The 15,407-nt window shown below is 37.5% G+C and overlaps 1 protein-coding gene and 1 non-coding gene across 11 annotated transcripts in view; one reads left to right on the top strand and one right to left on the bottom strand.

Annotated features, from left to right (window-relative positions):
* CADPS2 (calcium dependent secretion activator 2) overlaps positions 1-15,407 on the top strand; it is a 496,507-nt gene that overhangs the window by 127,456 nt on the left and 353,644 nt on the right. The window lies entirely within an intron of this gene.
* LOC123288338 (U6 spliceosomal RNA) lies at positions 1,821-1,927 on the bottom strand. Its single transcript, XR_006532003.1, has one exon. It is a non-coding gene; the product is annotated as a U6 spliceosomal RNA (small nuclear RNA).

The raw sequence follows: 15,407 nt of genomic DNA, 5'->3' as shown, positions 1-15,407 counted from the left end.
CTATTCATTATTACCTTTATCTAGTATTTTTTTTATAGCTTACCAAAAATACCTAACTTTTATCTTTCTTTCTTTCTTTTTATTTTTTTTTTTTGAGGAAGATTAGCCCTGAGCTAACTGCTTCCAATCCTCCTCTTTTGCTGAGGAAGACTGGCCCTGAGCTAACATCTGTACCCATCTTACTTTACTTTATATGTGGGACGCCTACCACAGCATGGCTTGCCAAGTGGTGCCATGTCTGCACCCAGGATCCCAACTGGCGAACTGCAGGCCGCCAAAGCGGAACGTGTGCACTTCACTGCTATGCCACCGGGCTGGTTAAATGACTTGTCCATTGTTATGTATTTTGTTAGCATCTAAGTTAAATGTGAATCCAGATTTTGGCACTCTTTCTGGTATGCCACAGCTGTTTCATTATTGCCATTTTGAATACAACTGTGCAAAGCACTTCAGGAAGTACTTTTATTCTTTAGAATAAACCTTTTCAACAGAATTCTCATCCATGAGATGAAATTAAGTGACTTGTGCCCAAAGCTGTGTAGCTAATTAACAGCAGAGCTAAAACCTCACTCTTTGTATTAAAGCTTATTAAAAACATATTCTTAGGTTCTACCCAAGACCTTTTGAATCAGAATTCCTGAGGATGGAGCATCTGAATTTTGAACTTGCACCTGGTTGATTTTTGATTCACACTGTAATTTAAGAAATGCGTTGACTTAGGTCGTAAAGCTTCTGGAGTATAATGTTCCAGGAAGGAGCCATTTCTGTCCCGGTTACCACTGTGTGCCCAGTATGTAGTGCACAAACACATTCAGCAAATACTGTTGACTATTTCAGCACTTATTGCTCTATGTAGAAACTGTCTATTTTGTCCTTTATTATTTTCCCATAATTCTATTTTTCTACCAGTATAATTTCCGTATTGCTATAGAATTTCTTTTAATTGTGACTGTTCTCAATTTCATGATTTTGTATTTCCTTCAAGATGGCAGATCCTTCAGAAGCATGGTTGGGCGGCTGCTGTTTTTTTTTTTTTCCCCCAACCTAGTACTCTGTTCTTTTTTGGCTGCTTATGTCTTTTGAAGTCTGTTTTTCCAGGGATGTTATATATTGTTTGCTATATACAACTGTTTTCAACTATTAATCTATCAGTGGTGATTTTCTCATTTATCAGGTTTAGTTGACTTTAGCTGTGAGGGCCATTTCTAACTGTGGAGACACACACACACACACACACACACATGCATACACATATATGTAAAACTGTACTAAATATGTGTTGCCAATTAAATTAAAAATACATCTTCATTCTCTGGGGATACAAGTACCTTCAAAGTCTGTTGGATATTTTTTTAGCTTCATAAATGCTATTTCTTTAATGATTTTATGAATAGCTTTTTCTTTCTTGGTTGTAGGTTTATGTTTTCTACAAACAGTTAAGAGTTGTCTGTCTGTTCTTATATTGGTTGTACCTTCTGATTTTTGGTCTACTTTACGTCTCTTTAATACCTGGGATCTTAGTATGTGACTCCAAATACTTTTTTTCCTACCTTATTTGACCAAAAACATTTCTTCATGGTACGTTTATTATTTTAAAAGGTAGAGAATTTCAACAAGATCATGACAGGATTGGATCTTTCTGGGTGTTTATATGTGGTGCCCACTTGGGGGTGTGTGCGTGTGTCTTTGTATGTCCATATCTAGGTCTGTTTTAATATTTACTGTGAATACTATTTAATCTGTTATATAGAAGGATATACTGTGAAGATAATGATTTCATATGACTGTAATTTCTATCATTTCTTTGTTTTGTTTTTTTTTTAAATATGCAACGCTTCACCAATTTGCGTGTCATCCTTGCTCAGGGGCCATGCTAATCTTCTCTGTGTCGTTCCAATTTTAGTATATGTGCTGCCAAAGCGAGCACTATCATGTCTTTTTTTATAAGATGTCTTAAGTTTGGTTTAAATACAGGCCTATAAAGTAATAACAATAAAGAAGAAATATGTTTTTGAAACTTCAACCTTTTTCTCATAAAATTAGCATAGTTAGAAAAAAAATGGACCCGAGCATCTAAACCGCCTAACTAGACAGAGGACTGGAACACGAAAAGAAGGAAGAAATGGCAGGCAGCATACACAGCGACCTAATAAAAGTTGGCAGTTATAGTCTTGATCATTTTACGGTTGCTAATTGTTGTTAGATTCTGCTGTAACTTCACCTTTTGATTTTAATTGAAGTTTTCTTTTTGCCTTTCAAGTTTTTTTTTTCCCCCTGCAAGGAGCTTACTCTCTGGAGGAGGACATAAGATGGACGCTGATTCTGCTTGCTTTTTTTTTTTCTGGTCCTATCTGGCTTGTTTTCTGCGTTTTCTTTCTGGCTGTAACTTTTTTGCTTGTGTTTTTGTTTTTTCAATTTAGGAAACTACAGCTGATTCTGTGATGGGTAACCATCGGTTTATTGCAACGTGTTAGTTTCCACAGTGGTCTTCCTGTTAGGTATCTGCTCTGTTGCACAAAATTCAGATGGATTTCATCCAGATATAACCAATGACAGTGTGATTTATAACGGACATGTGGAAAAGGGAATGGCTTTTCTCTTGGAGATTTCCAGAAGATGGTATATAATTGCTTACTACTTGCTTTCAGCATAAGAGAAGCTTTCAATTTACTGTGCAAGAAAAGGGTGTTGGTGGGGCCGGCTCCGTGGCCGAGTGATTAAGTTCGTGCGCTCTGCTGCAGCGGCCCAGGGTTTGGATCCTGGGCGCCGACATGGCACTGCTCGTCAGGCCACGTTGAGGTGACGTCCCACATCCCACAACTAGAAGGACATGCAACTAAGATATACAGCTGTGTACGGGGTGGTTTGGGGAGATAAAGCAGGAAAAAAAAAAAGAAAAGGGTGTTGGAGCTTTTTTCCCCCCTTTTGAGAGTTGGCTTTATTCACAACCTTTCACAAAGGCTGTGTAGTCTTATTCCTTTTGTTTATGTTCTCTTCTGCTTCCAAAGAGTGGAGGAGAGTTAGAAGGATTTAATCTTTAAAGTATTACCAAAATGGTATTGAAATAAGTTTTCCCTCATCACCATTTGCTTTTCATATTTCCTTTTTGTTAATGAGACAAATGAGAATTCCTTCACTAAAAAAAAAATGTATATATTTTCAGGGTTTATTTTCAAATTTCATATACGAGGGAAAATTACTCATTTTCATTTCAAAATAGTTTCAGCCCTTATATTGCATACTTTAACTTAAAATGTATTTTTAAATTCTGGGATTCAGAAGTTTTCTACTTTATTACTTTAAGAACACTTTTTAATAGAAGTAATATATGTTTATGTTAGTTTTAAAAATACTAAAGTTTTTGTAATCCTAAAACTTATAAAAAATAAAATTTTTTAAAAATATCTTTTTAAAAAAACAATCACCTCTAATTCCAACACCTATTAACAACTCCTATTAACAGTTTGGTGCTTCTCTTTTGTACATATGAAACTACAGTCAACTTTTTTTCCTATTATTTCATGATCATCCTTTAATAGCAAATATTCTCCATAAACGTGGTTTTAAATAGTTCCCTAGCAGACCATTTTGAGCCTGTATCCAAATTTTCTTTAATTTCCTTCTTATTGTTGGACACTTGAGCTTTCTCCATTTTTAATTATTCATAAATGCTGAAGTGATCATGTATATTCTTAAATTGGTTCATCTTTGATAAATTTCTGCAAGTGGTGTTCCTGGGTGTTAGGAGCTGACCGTTGTTTAAACTCTTCACACGGGTTACCAAAATGCCCTCAAGAAAAATAGTAACAATTCATGCTACCAAAACAATCTGAATGCCATTTTTTCCCTTCGCATATGGTATTATCATAAAATGCCAGCTGTTAGGTTCACTTCTTTCTATTTTACTATTAGTGAAGCTTAACATTTGCGTATGGGTCATTCATATTTCTTTGTGAATTAGCTATTTTATATATTTGTCCATTTTTCCATGTGGGTGTTCATCTTCTAAATACTAATTTATATGTGTTCTTTATACACTAAGAAGACTACCAGTCCCTTCTTATGCTGCAATTATTTTCAAATTTTTTTTCTCTTTTTCATTTTTGTAAGTTTCCTTACCTTTGATACTCATCCATTTCCTGTTCTGGTAGAGTGAAAGACATGTTCATATACAAGTAGAGACTGCACCCCGTTTTATTTCCTTTGGATTTGATTTTCTTGTTCATAAATCATTGGTGACAGTGGTTTGCATCATCTTTCTCCTTCTCTCCTCATTCCAGCTACCACCCTTCTTGGATTAGGAGCTCCGTGAGTAGAATATGTTGGTGTAACTCATGTCGTTGCTGTGGACCTGTTTCCCCCGCTGTTGGAGGGCGAAGATGACCTCTAAAGCTCCCTCCAGTTGTGCACAGTCTCCGAGAGTTAGTTTCTTTACGCTTCTCCTTTCCCTTGACCTGCATTCTCTCGCATCTCCAAAATGTGAAGAACCAACAAAGGAGCGTGGCTTGATACTGTAGTTCCAGGACAAATCTCCAGACTATGTTTTTAAAAATTTTTATACAGATTCATGTTAAAAAAAGAAACCGAACAAAAAAACCTCTGTCTTCCTAGTTCAGAACACCAAGGAATTTGATTTTAGTCGTCGGCTTCTTCCCAAGGAAACTGGGAATAATCGCCAACTTCCTACCACCAGCAATCAGTTTGGTATCATTCCTTCACCTCCCTTCTTTCCTAGATATTATACCCTCCTCTCTTAATATTTTTTTGAAAATTAGGTGCGGTTGTTAAATGGTTTGTGAAAACTGAGAGCCTTTTTTTTTTTTTTGAGGGAGATTAGCCCTGAGCTAACATCTGCTGCCAATCCTCCTCTTTTTACTGAGGAAGACTGGCCCTGAGCTAACATCTGTGCCCATCTTCCTCCACTTTGTATGTGGGATGCCTGGCATGGCATGGCTTGAGCACTGCATAGGTCCGTGCCCAGGATCCAAACTGGTGAAACCTGGTCTCCTGAAGCAGAGCGTGTGAACTTAACTGCTATGCCACTGGGCCGGCCCCCTGAGAGTCTCTTAAGGTAGTTGTTTTGTTTGATGTTATTGCCTTACTTTTTTACAATTAATATGCACAATCTGAGTATTATTTAGTCTTGTGTGTGCAGGCTAGAGATAAAAGGGCTGGGCAGATCTATATTTAAATATTTCGATGAAAATTTCTTTGTCATTTTACTTTGGAATGGAATGTTACTTTTCATATTCCAAGGGATGTTTGACCTGTCAAAATCTCTTATAAACTTTGAAATAATGCCATGGACAAGGCCTGTTTTTTCATAGTGAATTGATGATCGCTAAGTAAACCAAGATTGGCAGCCTGTGGCAGGACGGTAGGAAAAAGGGCAACACATTCATAGATGAAATCCAGTACCCAGTAATGAGCAGTGAGGTTTTAAATTTGCGTTGAGCTCTGCAGATCACATTGAATTTGTTATTTTTGATATTAGCCATTTTATTTCACATCACGTTTTCTTAAATTCTCCGGATGGCATTTCAAATTAAGTATTCTGTAAGCATCTGGAAAATGTGTTTTTGTGTCTGAGATTCCTATTTCTGTTTGGGGCAGCTTGCTTTATGCTGCCTGTCGGTGTGTTTTGTGGAGTTGTCTGCATTCTTGATGGCATCCGTTTTGCCATGAAAACTGGATAATTCATAGATTGTAGAGTTTTGTTCCTTGAAGATAGCCGAGGAAATCGTCTTGTTTGAGTGTTTTCCTCTTCTTTCTTTATATATTTTTAAAAGAAACTGAGATGATGAGTTTCTCAAGCCCACATAGCAAGTTTGTGGCAGAGGACAGGGCCAGACCTCTGTTAACTCTTTCCTTCTCTTTTCTTCTCCATCTCCATTCTTACAAAAGGATGTTGTCTTTACAGTGGGCTGACGGTGAGTAGACTTACTGCAGATCTCCAGTTTGACCAGTGATCTGGAAATCTGATCCAAGGCAGGTAGCCACAAAGAGCAGAAGCACATCTGGTTTACTTCAGTGTCACATTCTTTAATCCCCAAACCCAGTGAGAGAGTGCTCAATTTAGGGTTACCACACTGCAGAGGTAGGGCCTTGCCATATCTGAGGTACTTATTTTTGTGCTATGCCAGTCTTTTTTTTTTTTTTTTTTGGGCAGGGAAAGATTGGCTCTGAGCTAACATCTGTTGCCAGTCTTCCTCTTTCTTTTCTTCCCGAAAGCCCCAGGGCATGGTTGCATATCCTAGTTGTAAGTCCTTCTAGTTCTTTTATGTGAGCTGCCGCCACAGCATGGCAGCTAACAGACAAGTGGTGTGGTTCTGTGACCCAGAAGTGAACCTGGACCATTGAAGCGGTGAGAGGGCCTAACTTTAATCACTGGGCCATCAGGGCTGGCTCCACAGACTTCTTATTCTTTAGCCTGATGCAACAATTCAGGAAGAGTTTAGACACGTTTGGGAGTGTTTGTAACTATCACGCTCTCTTTTGGATGCCCTATCAGACGCTCTTGGTTCTTTATATTCAGAATCAGTAAAGCCGCCACCTCCTCCAGCGAAATTGCCGAGTTAGCGCCTCGAGGATCTCTGAGCAGTGCACTGCTGCAGCTTTCTGACGCCTGAGCCCCTGTGGTCACAGATTATGTTTCCTAAGATTGCGCTTTAATAAGGGAAATGCTCTTTAACTTTAAATGTCTTTCTTAAGGAGATTGCTTAGTTTTATTTATTTTACTTTAAATTACCTTGACACCTTAAGGTTAAGTAACGTTTCTTTGAAAACTATAGTTATTTACCTCATTAGATAAATGGTATCTTATGTGAATTGGCTTTTTGTAGCAGAAAGTTCTTCCTAATTTTAGAGTTAGAAATTTCCTTTATTGCCAGGGGCTGGTCCTGTGGCAAAGAGGTTAAGTTTGCATGCTCTGCTTCAGCAGCCTGGTGGTGTTCACCGGTTTGGATCCTCAGTGTGGACAGGTGTACTGATCAAGCCATGCTGTGGTAGCATCCCACATAGAGGAACTAGAATGACTAACAACTAGGATATACAACCATCTACTGGGGCTTAGGGAGAAAAATTAAAATAAAAGGAAGATTGGCAACAGATGTTAGCTCAGAGACAATTTTCCTCACCACCAACAACAAAAAAACCTTTAAAAAATTTCCTATTATCGTGAGCATTGTTCACTTTTTAAAAATTTTCAGGGGTAAGTAATCCCATTTCCTGACTCTTTAGGACACTGAAAGAGTCATGGAGTTTTATGCTTATTTAAATGTCAGTCTTCATTTCCTCTACATATGTTGTATCAGATTTACTCTTGGCCTTTTTATGATTGAATTTCTGTTTTTAAAGCTTTTTGTCTGTCTGTGGTTTCAGGGGTGAGATCTTGAGAGGAATCGCATTTATCCTTGTTAGCACACTCCCAATGGGTGCTAGTCTCATCTTGGTATATTTAAAACTTTTTCCTCTCTTGGTCATAAAAAAGTGGATAGAATAAGCTCTTCAAAAGCATAAAAAGTAGGTAAAACATGCAAAACTATGACTAGACTAGCTAAGATAGTCACTGATCATCTGTTTCTAGTACATTTTTAGTTTAGCTTGTGTAATTGCCTTTATAGTAATCATTTTCAAAATATGTATTGAAAGGCCTGTTTTCTTTTGATACCCCGTAAAACACGCTAAAGACATAGTCCCTACTCTTTAACACATTACAGTTTAAAAAAATAGTCATTTTTGTCACTGAAGGTACCTCTAGGATGGGGAATCTTGTTTTCAGAAGATCATTGGGAGGAACATTCTTTTGCATACAAATCCAGGTTAGTGAAGGTAGTTTTACTTAAAAGTGGTTGAGCTGATGAGGTAAGATTTGGTGTCTTGAAGGACATCTATTTGAAAAATATTTCAAGCTGTTTAGGAGATGTCTCCTATTTTTAGCCAAGGGGATAATATCAAATTTGTATGCATTTATCCTATAAACCTTCAGCCATCTCCTATGTGTGAGGTGCTGTGCAGGTGCCCTCCAGGTGCCTGGGTCCTACCTTGCTCTTAAGTACTCGATATTCTATTAAGGGTTAAGGTACCTTCCCGGTGTTCCCAGCCATGATGTGAGGAAAGGACATGATGAGTGCTAGAAGAGAAAAAGATGGTTTTGGAGAGAAACTGATGAGTTGCAATTTACATCTGAGGTTCTTAATCTGGATTGAATTCAGGGAATGTGTGAACTCAGATGGGTAAACATCACACTTCTATTTTCACTAACCTCTAACTGAAATTTAGCATTTGCTTACATTATGAATGTAGACAATAAACCACAGTGGTGCTAGCAGTATCTGTGGCTTTATCACCAGTCAAAATACTTGTATTTTTGTATCACATATTTTATTGCAGCTATCTTGAAGTACTGTTCATGTTCATGAATTACACTGAAACTATAGTACTTTTAAACCATTCATTACATATTGTTAGTGAATTATTAAAGATGCACATAAATTGCTATAGCATGAATTGGTTTTTAAAAATACTTTTATAGCTGTATTTCAGTAAAACTGCTTTCCTTCGTTATCCTGTGAATTGAATTTAATGTATTTAAAAGCATTATCCTGAGAAGAGATCCAGAGACTTTACCAAACTGCCAAAAGTTTCCTGGTACAAAAATGGTTAGAAATCTCTGACTTATAGGACTTGTGAAGGCTTCATCACAGAGAAAATAGAGTTTAAACACGGGGGAGAAACAGGCAGAAAAAGTTGCTCTCTTTCTCTCTAGGTTGCAATTCCAGATCTAACACCTTTTATCTGTGTGACTCCTGAAACTTACTTAACCTTGTTGTACTTCATTTTCTTCATCTGTAAAACAGAGATGCTAATGTACCTACCTCCCAGGATTGTTGGTGATTTTAGGAAGGTGACAAAAGGTAGATCATTTTTGGGGGCATCCTAGAAGAACCCAAAGGTTCCCCATGTATATCTCTCTATGAGGTATCAGTAGATACATTCTTATAATACCTTAAAATTTATTTACTGTCTAGGTGTATTTAAGAGTATACATTTTTAACAGCAAGAATACTGTTTTTGTGTATTTTTAATTGTTTACAAATGTTTGGCATGTCCTCTCAAATCACAGAACTTAAAACTAACATTGTTATTTAATTTAATGAGATTATGTTTTCGCTGTGGGATACACTTATCATCTTTCGAGCAGTTTAGATGGACTCCGTAGGCCTGGCTGACACCTTCAGCATGGCACTCAGATTTGTTTTATTTCTACTTAGCCAGCATTTGAGTGCCCACTGATTGTGTGGATTTGGAATAGTCCAGTGCTCCAAAATTGGGGAGAAATAATGATGTAAAGCGTAATGTTTAGGAAACATTATTTTTGTAATTGTAGTTTTCTATTGCAAGAACTCTCCTTTTTGAGCAAGCTCTTTCCATTTTGCGATGATTTGTAAGTGCTTTGAGTTTTTAAATTACAAGAAATAGTTGCAGAGAGGAAATTTTTCTTTCCCCAATGGCCTTTAATCTCTGCATGATTTCTGATGAGGCTAGTAAGTGATGATTTTCTGCTTTTGTGATTTTTTTTCAGTCACCTTGGAATATATTTAATCCTTTATGCACTGCTAAGATTTTAGCTTGACTAGAGTTTTCTGTTCTAAAAATTTCTAAGTCCCATAGAGGAATTTAATTCGCATTGTAGCTTATCTTCCGCTTATACAATTATGTGCATATCTGATGGTGTAGCATGCACAGAAGGTGTTACACCAGTGATGATTACAGATGGATATGGAGGGTCCTTCAAGAGGGTAAGGTATTAAATATACTTCTGTTCCATGCATGTTGGGAAGAAAAATGGAGACCAGCCTTCCCCTTCTCTCTGTGCCTGGCAGCCTATGTTTTTTAAACTGGCTTCATTGCATGCTCCTGTGCACTCATAGATGATAGGCATGGTGTGAACTTGGCCCACTCTTCTTTCCTTAGCAGGTTAGTCAGAGAAAGGAAATGATTTGAGCAAGCTAGGGAGCAGAGAGGAAGGGCTCTGTGCGGGGGCTTCCAGCTTGCTGCCTCCATGCAGAGCTCTACACATCAGTCAGGCTGGTCCTCTCTCTCCCAGTCCCTTCTTCCTTCCTCTTCCCCTTCCTTTCTTCCTTTTCCCCCTCCTCCTTCCTCCTCTTTACAGAGCTCTCTGCACAGTCAGGCTGGACCCCCAGGGCCCTCTGAAGTGAGTGGTAGCTGTGGTTGCCTCCTCCCACAATTGAGGAACTCTGGCTTGCCCCCATGGCTATCAGCAAGTATACGAAGGGGCCTGAGTCCATATAACATGGAGGGATTTACATCGTGGCTTTTCCTTTACTTAGCTCTTCAAAATTGTGTACACTTATAATGGCGCAAGGTAGCCATCCATGAAAGTTTTATTATTGAAATAATAAGTAGGAAGTGATCATTGTAAATGCAGCAGGGCTGGAGGAGAAAGCAGGATAGAGTTCCCTGTGACCTTAAATTGTTGGCCAGGTAACTCTCTGACTGAAAAACGGGTTCGTTTCATTGTTTCTATTTGCTGTTATGCCAAACCAGCTGGTGGTCAGGGTTCCTGCCTCCCACATGGTGTCTGAGAGGTGGTCAGTGGTCAGTGCTTCAGCTTCTCTGCTCTACAGTGATCTCTCCTTCAAGTGTTGTATGTAATGCTCGGGTTGTATATGGACCTGTTTGATCAGTTCCTTGTCATCTCTTACACCTTGATGTCTTTAGTCCATTCAGGCTGCTGTAACAAAACACTGTAGACTGGGTGACTTAGAAACAACAGAAATTTCTCACAGTTCTGGAGGCTGGGAAGTCCAGGATCATGGTTCTGGCAGGTCAGTGTGGTGTTTGACAAGGACTTACTTTCTGGGTGGTAGATAGTGCCTTCTCACTGTGTCCTTACATGGTGGAAGGGCCTAGGGAGCTCTGTGGGGTCTCTTTTATAAGAGCACTAATCCTATTCATGAGGGCTCCACCTTCCAAAGGCCCCAGCTTCTAATACTATCACATTGGGGGTTAGAATTTCAACATACGAAATTTGGGGGGATGCAAACATTCAAATTATAGCACCTTATTTCACGAAACTTCCTCATACATACATAACTAGTTAGTGATGGGGGGGGAAAAAGTGTGATTTTTGAATATAATGTGATTACTTGAATATAATGTACACTTGCTTCTCATTATCCTGTGCCCTGTTTAGAAGGCTCTTGCCATCCTTATCTACCTGGGGAGCGCTTGCTGCCTGTCCTGTAAGACTGAGCTCACTCATTACATCCTCTGGGTGACTTTCCCTAGTCTGTCTTCCTTCCTCCTCTCCTCTCCCTTCCTCCCTCTCTCTTCCCCCTCTCTCTTCCCTCTTTCTGGTTGTCTCCCCCCTCCTCTTCCTTTCCCTTCTTTTCCTCTCTCCTCACCCTCTTCTGTGATTTTCCATGTGTGAAACATTTCCAGATATGTAGGAATATAATGGAGAATGTTGATATGAAGTTCTCTGGGTTCTCAGATTAAGATGGTTGAATTGCATAATGAGAATCAGATAAACTACACATATAAAGTTTCTACCTTAGTAAACTCTAAATGCGTGTGTTTTTTTTTTTAAGTAAAGAATGTGAAATATACTACTGTTGTGCTGAGATAATTAGTATTTCAGTATTTTCTGCCCAGTAATTTTACTACGTGGAGAAAATGATTATGCCCTCTCCAGGGTGCATTCTTAAATCTAAGCACTGTTAGCTAAAAGTTGAAAGGAAAGAAAGATTTCAGTTCTAAACGTTGTATAAGAAGATTTTCTACAGTACAGTGTTGCTTACTCTCCCTAATATTAAAGCTGTTTCATTATTACTATTAACTTTTGGGTATGGAAGTTAGTTATTATCTTTTCATTTCCAAGATAATTTCCAGGTGGAAAATCTAAGCAGTATTATCTGTAAGCCTTTTGTAGTCAATATTCATTGGGAGAAAAAGGTTCTGCCACTTCTTAAATGTCAGTGTGGCTTATAATATTTGTAAAAAATTTTTACATGGCCTTATCCATTTAATGTTTTTGTTCAAAATTTTTTTAAAAACTTAAGAACTACTTGTGGTCTTTTTTGTCTTCATACCTTTAATTTACACATTTTTGAAGTTGTCAGTCTATTGAAGCATTACGACTAAATACCTGTCATCTTTGCTTGTTTGGTGGGACCAAACTGTGACAAGGAGAAAACTTCTTAATTGGGTTCTGACAGCCTATTTGAGAAATTAACACAAAATGGTAAAAGGTGATAGATAATGCCACATATGAAAATAAGCTGGAATCAGTCACCCTGAATTCAAAAGTAGAATGTAAAGAATAGATATTAGGAAAGATTGTTTACACTACAAGAAGTCTTTGTCATTTAGCTCATTATAAAGTTCCCTTAAGTGGCAAATTTTATAGATATATTGAAAATCAGATATAATGCAAGTGTTAGACATGATCCACATTTGAAATTTTCTCTTCTAATGGAATGAAAGACATGTTTATATTCCAAGTAGAGACTAAACTCCACTTTATTTCTTTTGGGCTCTGAGTGACTGTAAATAGACTCATACTACTTCAGATCAGGTTTTGTGGTCCAAATGAGTTTGCTGCAAGCTTAGGGAAAAAAAATTCTTAGTTTTTCTTGTTGAATTGTGTATGAAATATTGTGGCTGTTAGTAAAATTTAGGGGAACACAATCATACATTGTTAATATCTCTGTTAGGGCCAGGGTGGATGACTTTCAGCTTTGATGGTTCCCTACTAAGAGCAAATAATGGGGGATTTTTACTCTGGAGCTTTGCACTGTGGTTTGTTTTCGTAGTTGTACAACTTACTTTCTGTCAGAGATTGTGTGACAGTTTTTAAGCCTTACACTGTGGAGAATTTGACCATGGCAGATGAGTATAGCTGGCTTTGTGGGAAAGCGGCTCTTTCTTTAGAGGCAGGACTATACACTTCAGACCTTACTCAAAGGAGTAGGAACTCAGTTTGAACTGCAGGTGGGCCACATAGGTGGCCTTGGTACACAGGCCTGGAATGATGCTCATATATTCCTAGGCATAGGAGTATGGAAGAGGGAATCTTTTTGTGTCTTTTAAGTAAAGGCAAAACAATATTTGCTTTTAAATTTCAAGGCACGGGAATCCTGTGTGACGTATAGAGGAGTCAAAATTGGATTCGTGTGGCTTGTCCACAGGCTCAAGTTACCCACTCCCTACCCAACCCCTCACCATTTTGGCTCTAGAGGGAGAAACTTTCTGTAGGAGGCAGGATTATGAGGCCTATCCAAAGCTAACTAGAGACAATGGACAGTTCAATAATGTCTGCTCACTAAAGAATGATGTCATGTCACTGGAGAGAACTCCTATGCTGTTTAGTGCTGGGAGGATGAAAGGGGAGCTTAAGAGGTTTTATATATGATGAAAGAGATTGAAGAACCTCAAATAAAACCTGATAACAGGGGCAGTCATCATTGCAAAGAAGAAAGTAGGGCCTCAAATGCCATTCTGAGAGGAGATTGTATAAATAGATTCTTCCACTACTCAGATTTGGTAAATCTGTAATGCCAAAATTAGCCTCTTGATGGGAATATTTAGGTTCACAGATCATAGATTCAGAACAACTGCCGTGGACTGACAGACTAGCATCTGGACAAAGCTAAAACCAAAGCTGCTTTTTTTGGTTTACCTTGTTTAACTTATACTTCTCAATCTTTGCTATAGTCTTTGTGAAATACATTTTTGCCTGAGATAATTGATCTACTGCTCTCTGAGTCTGGGTATTTAATTCTGTAGGTAATAGCCACACAGAATAAACTTATGAGATATAAACAAAAGTAAACATAGTAAAAGCAAAAATAAAATAGAAATTTAAAAACAGTAAAGAAATGAAACTAAAATCTAGTTCTAGGAGAAGACCTGTGAGACTAATGCTACCAAGATTGATTAAAAAAAAAGCACAGATAAACACAATTAGGAATATAAAATGAGATTTAACTACAGATAGAGCAATTTTTTTAAAAAAATCATGAAATTGATAAAATTCTAGTAAATTGGAAACTTAAGTGATACATCTTTTGGAAAACAAAACTGACTCAAGAAGAAATAGAAAACCTGAAGGAACTGTTGGCCATTAAGATAGTGAAGTGATAATTAAGTCTGTTCTAACAAAAGAGTCCTAGGCTCAAATAGTTTTACCTGACCTTCAAGGAAAGATAGCTTCTAATTTTTAAGGAAAGCTTGTTTGATGAGGCTAGTGTATCTTTGCACAAACCAAATTTGGAAAATATAAGAATAGAAAACTAAAGACCAGTCTCATTTTACTTGGATGTGAAAATCCTTAATAAAATATTAGTAAATAAAATTCAGTGATAAACATCATGAAGTATGGTTGTGTGTGAATGATTCACTATTAGAAAAACTATAATCACCTACCACATTGAGAGAAAAAAATGCTTATATTAATATTAGAGAAATGGCATTTAATAAAATTCAACGTCTGTTTATGATAAAAATATTCAAGATAAAGACAAGCGCTAGTAGCAAACTTCTTGAATACCTGTCATAAATTTACAGAAAATATCATAATCATGAAGATTTTGAAGTTTTCAAATGAAAATCAGGAATAAGACAAGAATGGCTGTCGTCACTTACTGTTCAGTGTTGTGATGAAAGTCCCAGTCAAGAAAAACGAGAGTCGTTAAACTTGTAAAGGTAAACTACCCATATTTGCAGATGGTATACTTTTTACCTAGACAATTTCAAGAGGACCTATAGAGAAAGTAGTAAAATTAGTGACTTCAGCAAGATTGCTGGATAAAAACTAGACAGACTTCCAGAGATCTGTAGCACTTTTATTAAATAATTTATTAGAAAACAGCAGTGGGAAAAAAATCCTTCTCAAAAGCATCAAAACTCAAAGTACTTTATTGATAGAAATCTAACAAAATACTACAAGGCCCCAGGGGAGAAATCTTATGAAACATTGCTGAAGAACACAGAGCAGAGATATACCATGTTTCTGAATGGGAAGACTCAGTGTCATAAGGGTGTCGGTTATCCTCAGTGTAGTGAGCAAGTTGTTGCAGTTACAACCCCGAATAGGGTTTGGTTTGTTTTGTTTTACATTTGATAAACTGATACTGAAATTTGTATGTAAAAGCAAAGGGTCAAGAATAGCAAGACTATAGAGGAGGAGGAGAAGTGACATGGGGAGATTTGCCCTACTAGAGATCAAAGTTATTATAATTGAGCTAGTGTGGTGTTAATAGAAGGGCAGGTAAATAAGCCAATAGGTCAGAAATAAACCCACGCATAAATATAAACTTGATAACGTTTCACAGATGGTGTTACAAACTTTTGGAGAAATAGTGGACTGATGAATAAACGTT

This window comes from Equus asinus, chromosome 1 (genome assembly GCF_041296235.1).
Source record: "Equus asinus isolate D_3611 breed Donkey chromosome 1, EquAss-T2T_v2, whole genome shotgun sequence".
Taxonomy (NCBI): domain Eukaryota; kingdom Metazoa; phylum Chordata; class Mammalia; order Perissodactyla; family Equidae; genus Equus; species Equus asinus.
This window is presented reverse-complemented; position numbering and strand designations above follow the sequence as displayed.